We start from the raw sequence: 5,918 nt of genomic DNA, 5'->3' as shown, positions 1-5,918 counted from the left end.
TACAGTAATTTGCTGAGGATATTTATCTGTCGATAAAGCCGACCGATTCCTTCCCAACAAAAATACTCATTACAAATTGGCCTACTAACTCGTTATTTTAACACGGGCATGTCACTAGAAATCAGTAGTTATTTTTTTCGTCACTAAAAGTATTTTTGCTGTGTTTATATGTATGTACCTTGCATGATACAATAAGAAGGTAGCACTATCAGCCCAGCTGAAGGCCATCTGATGGTAACATAATGTGTCAATTGCATTGAATTTATGTCAAATTTTGACATCTTATGTTACCAAAAACGGCAGTTGTTGCTACCTTCTTATTGTATCATGGTACCTTGTTTTCATAAGAAACAAAAGCTTTGTTCCCGTACTTTTTAATAGTAAAACTCTTAAAAGAGAGAAAGATAGAAAAATTGTTCTCACATAAAAGTTTTTTTCATAAAGTTCGGGAACAGAAAAATGAAAAAAAAACGTCAAAAAAGCTGGAACAAATGTCAAAGTCGGCGTACCAACCAATCAGACGCCGGTATCCATGTTACTATTTTTTACACGCTCAAATTTGTCGAGTAAAAAGTTTTTAAAGAGAGCATCAGCGCCTTTTTTGTTTAAAGAGAAGTGAACATTTTACAACTTTTTTGTGTACGGGAGCGGGTTTTCTGGTTAAATGTGTAAAAGTCGTAAACATTTTAAAAACTTTTTAGTTCTGGAACAAAGCTAAAAATTTCTCTTCTGCTGTAAACCCCTTATCTGGCAAAATAGTTAAGGTTCTGGCCGACAGGCAAAAGTAGAAAATTAAAACAGGATTAATTTACATTTGCTCTTTCCAGAACGTAATATATTTCTTTCTTTGTTTTCTTAGTGAATTTAAAAGGTTTTACAATTTTTTGTGTAGGAAGAAAACACACATAATTTATTAAAAAAACAAGTAAGAACAGACTATAGTCGGACGGGGCCGACCATGTGATACCCTATACCACTAAACGCGTCTTCTTGGGATAAAGTTATAAGATGTGCATTAGAAATTTTACCAATTTTCACACAAAAGTTTTGATCAATTTAACCCGCTAAATATTATCCGATCATACCGTTGACTTGCACGCTACTTCTTCATCTCAAACCAAAACTACGTTTAAAATTTCGCGCCGATCGGACTATTATTGCGACCTACAGAGCGGCTACAAAATCGAGCAAAAATTTTGTTTTTGGTCCATTTCATCCCTTTAACATTTCACGATCATCGCCAAAAACTAATCAGTTCTATTCTGGTCCAAACCCGACCTCCATACTAAATTTCGTGACAATCGGTCCATAATTGCGGCCTCTAGCTTGATTACAATGGACGGACAGACGGACGGACGGACACACATCGCTAAATCGCTTTATCTCGTCGAGATATGAAGTTTGGTATACCACATGAGGGGTCTACGACGAATATTTCGCAGCGTTACATGAATTTTTGGGAAAACAAACTTATTATACCCTTTTCCACATTGTGGTATAGGGTATAAAAACATTTTTTATTAAATAGTAAACTTTATTTTATTCAATTAATTTAATTAATATTTAGAGATAAATAAAATTAAAAAAACCTACATAATAATATTACTACAAAACCTTAATGATATACCACAGAATAGTTTCAGTTATAATTCATAAAAATATTCGTTAAATAAATATAAATAAATATTAAGTCCTATAACAGTTATCGATTATTTTTACAGCACCTTTTTAAGACTAGTATGTCTGTTTCAGAACCTGCAAGAATCTACAAATTTCTACTACGATAACAATTTTTCCTTTATGTTATCGAAGAAAATAGTAATTAGTAGATTTTTGCAGTTGTGGAACAGACCAAGTAAATGCTAAAATATTCTAATTCTATTTTCCTATGTTAGTTTGGGGCTTTAAAACATCTCAAAGAAATATATGAAATTATCCAGAGACCTTTATCCAAATTTATACTTACCTGTTGTGGATGGAGAAACATTTCATATTAAATTTCGTTCTGAAAGAGAAAAAAGAAAAAATTATTATTGCAAAATTGTCTTTATGGATATTATGTATTTGGATTTAATCAAATATTTTTTTTTATAAAATTAAAAAAAACACTAGTATTTATTGCTGATTTTATTAAACCGCATATAGGCCGGGACAAGTGCAATATTAATTGGTATTTAAAGAAAAACATTGACACCTTTCCCCACCTAAATGCAATTTAATTTCGAAGTTTCGTTGTATTACTTTATCTTTTTGTGTGCAAATCACCACTTAAGAATATTCCATTTTTGGGTAAGAAAATATGTATAAAAAATCTTAATAATGTAGAGTAATTTAAGTAACAAGCCAGGTCCTTGTGTCTTGTTTTGTCGTCTTGTCTTTGGATTAAATCATCCCTGAAGAAGAAGATGCTTGATATTTAAAACTAATCATCTCGGATTAAATTACCTTAATACTCCTACACACAATTTGTTTTGTGTTCTTGCTACCACCAAGCAACAGTGTGACGATGATCAACAGTTTTGTAAGGGTATTAAATTTCCCTTTCAATCCATCCAAGAAGGATCAGCATTAAGAACGGTAAAACAACAACAACAAAAGAGAGTAGATTTTGAGAAATTTCCATTAAAAATGCCACTGATTAACCGTAAAAGAGAAAAAAGAAGGAAGAATGAACGGATGCTGCTGCTAAGTGGGGTACAGTTTCAAGGTAATTCGCGTAGGTAAAACATTAGTGAAATGTTGTGATCATCGTTGTTCATTTTTTCTGTGTATTATGTGGCCACTTCAATCATTTACAAAATTAAACGATTTATATTCAATTTACCAAAATTTAAAATTTTAACGTATTTTCTATTGGGTATTTGTTGATAAAACCAACTAATGTCGTAAAGAAGTAATGTGGCAACACTGTGTTCTGTAGATGTTGACAAACGAGAGTACATAACTGTTATAATGTAAAAGAGTAACTCCCATCTACTCTATTATGACAGTTAAACATAGAAACACAATGAAGCGTTGGCGTTCGGGCGAATTTCACATGAAATCAAGCGCCAGATGTCGATTATCATCACATTAGGCATTATGTCTGTACGTTAACCCAAAAAGTAGTAGAAATTCGTACAAATTTTTACTGAATGCTGTTCGATAACAAAATTGTTCAGTAAAAGAGAGAGTGTGGAGAGAAATTTTGTGACAGTTTTCTCACTGAGAACTTACAAATTTTTGCTGTGAAAAATTTTCCCGTAAAAATTTAATGCCGGGCATACACTATGGGCATGCAGGACAGCATTTGTAATAGTATTAGTAAATTTTGAAGTTTTTGTCGATGTATTTGGGAGTAGTTTTGGCAGGATTGAAATCAAAATAGTTTTGATTTTGTAAATGAACCCCTTTCAATCCGATGAATTTTGTTTATTTTCCAAGTAACCAACAAATAATTTTTGAAAACAACAAATATTATTTGTGAGGAAATTAAAATTTTGGAAAACTTCAACCCAAAATCGAGTTCTGGAGGAAAATTCATCATTTTTGCAATATGGATTGAAGGAATGCCACACACTATTCAATCACACACTTACACAAGGGTTCATCGGTTGCTGTCCTGCATGCCCATAGTGTATGCCCGGCATAAAAGTGCGACCAGGGCCTGGATTCTTGTTCTATGAAAATTTGAAATGAAATAAATGTCAAGTGAAAAATTTTATAAGGCAAATATTTTTCATTTCAAATTTTCATAGAACGAGAATCCAGCCCCAGCTGACCTTTTTATCAGCTGTTCGATGTAAACAAATGAAAATGTTTACGTTTTTTGACCAATAAAATTTCACAATATAAAATATTTTAGAATATAAAGCATTGTACATAGCATTGTGGCTTTTAATAACTAAAATGCAATTTAACAAATAAAACAGTGTCAGTCGGCTTTGCCGACAGAGGTATGCCCTCAGCCAATGTGAATTGAAACTTTCATCTACGGACATATAGAATGTATTTAGCGTCTCTTCCGAATGTTGTGGCCCTTTTTCATCATTGCCGACACAAATGTGGATTAGGCATTAACACAATTTTTGTGGGGGAGGTACCCTTAGGGAGGACCGATATGGGTAATTTTAGAAGTTAAACTAAATTTTGACAAAATATTAGGAGATCCAAAGTTTGGACCAAATTTGTTGCATTGAAGTGATATCGTCCAAACATTTTAGTGACATTTTTTAAATATTGGGGAGAAGTACCGAAAGTTGGGGACCGGTATTGCCCCATGAAACTATGTTTGGAAACTAAGTTGGGATGTTTTCCCAAGAAGTATGGACCTGCTCCTGAAAAAACTTTTACCGTCGTAATGGTGGTAGCGAATGAAAATCGCTTCAACAAAAATCAAAATGATTCCAGAGCAGGTCTTGAAGTGAACTTATCCGAAATTTAGTGTGGGAGGTACCCAAAGGAGTGCACAAATATAGTCCATATTCGAACCTGATCTATATCTGGCAGATATATTAGGATGTGCAGAGTATGGATTACATCAGTCACTCCCTTCAAGAGTTATCGTGCTCATATTGTTTCCGAAGATTTTTTAATTTTCTGAGGGAGGTACCTGAAGGAGTGGACCGACATGGTTTATCTTCGAACTTAAACTATGTTTGGACAAAATATTACGAAGGCAAAATTTTGGACCGAATTGGCAGATCCGTTCGAGATTTATCTTGCGCCCCAACCACTACCCACGGTGTCATAGGGGTTTTTGTGCACCTTTCAGGCTATTTTCTCAGGAAGTAAGGACTTGCCACTTATGAAACTTGTACCGTCGTATGGGGGACAGCGAATACAAGTTGGTACAACAAAACTCAAAGCAAATCGAGAGCAGGTCCTAAACTGAACTTTTCCGAAATTTTGTGTGGGAGGTACCCGAAGGAGTGGACCGATTGAGTCCATATTTAAACTTCATCTAAGTCCGGTAGAACTTTTTAGGATGTACAAAGTGTGGGCCAAATCGGTTACTCCCTTCAAGAGTTATCGTGCGCACAAATTTTTCGAAGATTTTCGAATTTTTGTGGGGGAGGTACCGGAAGGAGTGGACCGATATAACCCATCTTCGAACTTAAACTAAGTTTGGGCAAAATATTACGAAAGCCAAATTTTGAACCGAATCGGTTGCTCCGTTCGAGAGTTATCGTGCGCACCAGCCAGCCAGACAGACGGACAGACGGACAGACAGACGGACATGAATAAATCAACTCCAAATTGTCTGAAACACATTTCGTCCAAACATACATGGGGTCTAAAACCATTATTTCGATGAGGCACATTTTGCCGGTATGAAAGTGTATATACCCTCGTTTATAAATGCTGAGGGTATAAAAATTAATGTTTGTGCTCAAACAGCTGACTTTGTTGCAAGTTTTTGCAAAATGTTGTCCGATAACTTTCTACAATTTTTCAAAAACATGGGTTTCATTCCTTAAATATCGCAATTTCTAAAAAAACAAGTAAAAAAGTGTCTGTCGGCTTTCCCGACAGATATATACCCTCAGCCAATGTGAAGCGAAACTTTCACCTCCGGACTGATCGAATGTATTTAAGGTCTCTTCAGAATTTTGTGGCCCTTTCTCGACATTTGAACTTGCCGACAAAAATGTGGATTAGAAATTAACTGCACTAAGATACAAATGTTGAATTTTGTAGGGCAGGTAACCTTAGGGCCATTTTAGAAGTTAAACTAAATTTTGATAAAATAGTAGGAGATCCAAAGTTTGGACCAAATTGGTTGCCCCATTCAAGTGATATCGTCCTAGCATCTTAGTGACATTTTTTAAATATTGGGGAGAAATACCGAAAGTTGTGGACCGGTGTAGCCCATGATACTAAGTTTGGATATAATATGACGAAGACCAAATGTTCGACCAAATCGGTTAAACAGTTCG

This window comes from Musca autumnalis, unplaced genomic scaffold, assembly GCF_047663935.1.
Source record: "Musca autumnalis isolate F117 unplaced genomic scaffold, ASM4766393v1 scaffold_1, whole genome shotgun sequence".
In the NCBI taxonomy this organism is placed as follows: domain Eukaryota; kingdom Metazoa; phylum Arthropoda; class Insecta; order Diptera; family Muscidae; genus Musca; species Musca autumnalis.
The sequence above is the reverse complement of the archived record's forward strand: the minus strand, read 5'-3'. Positions refer to the sequence as shown.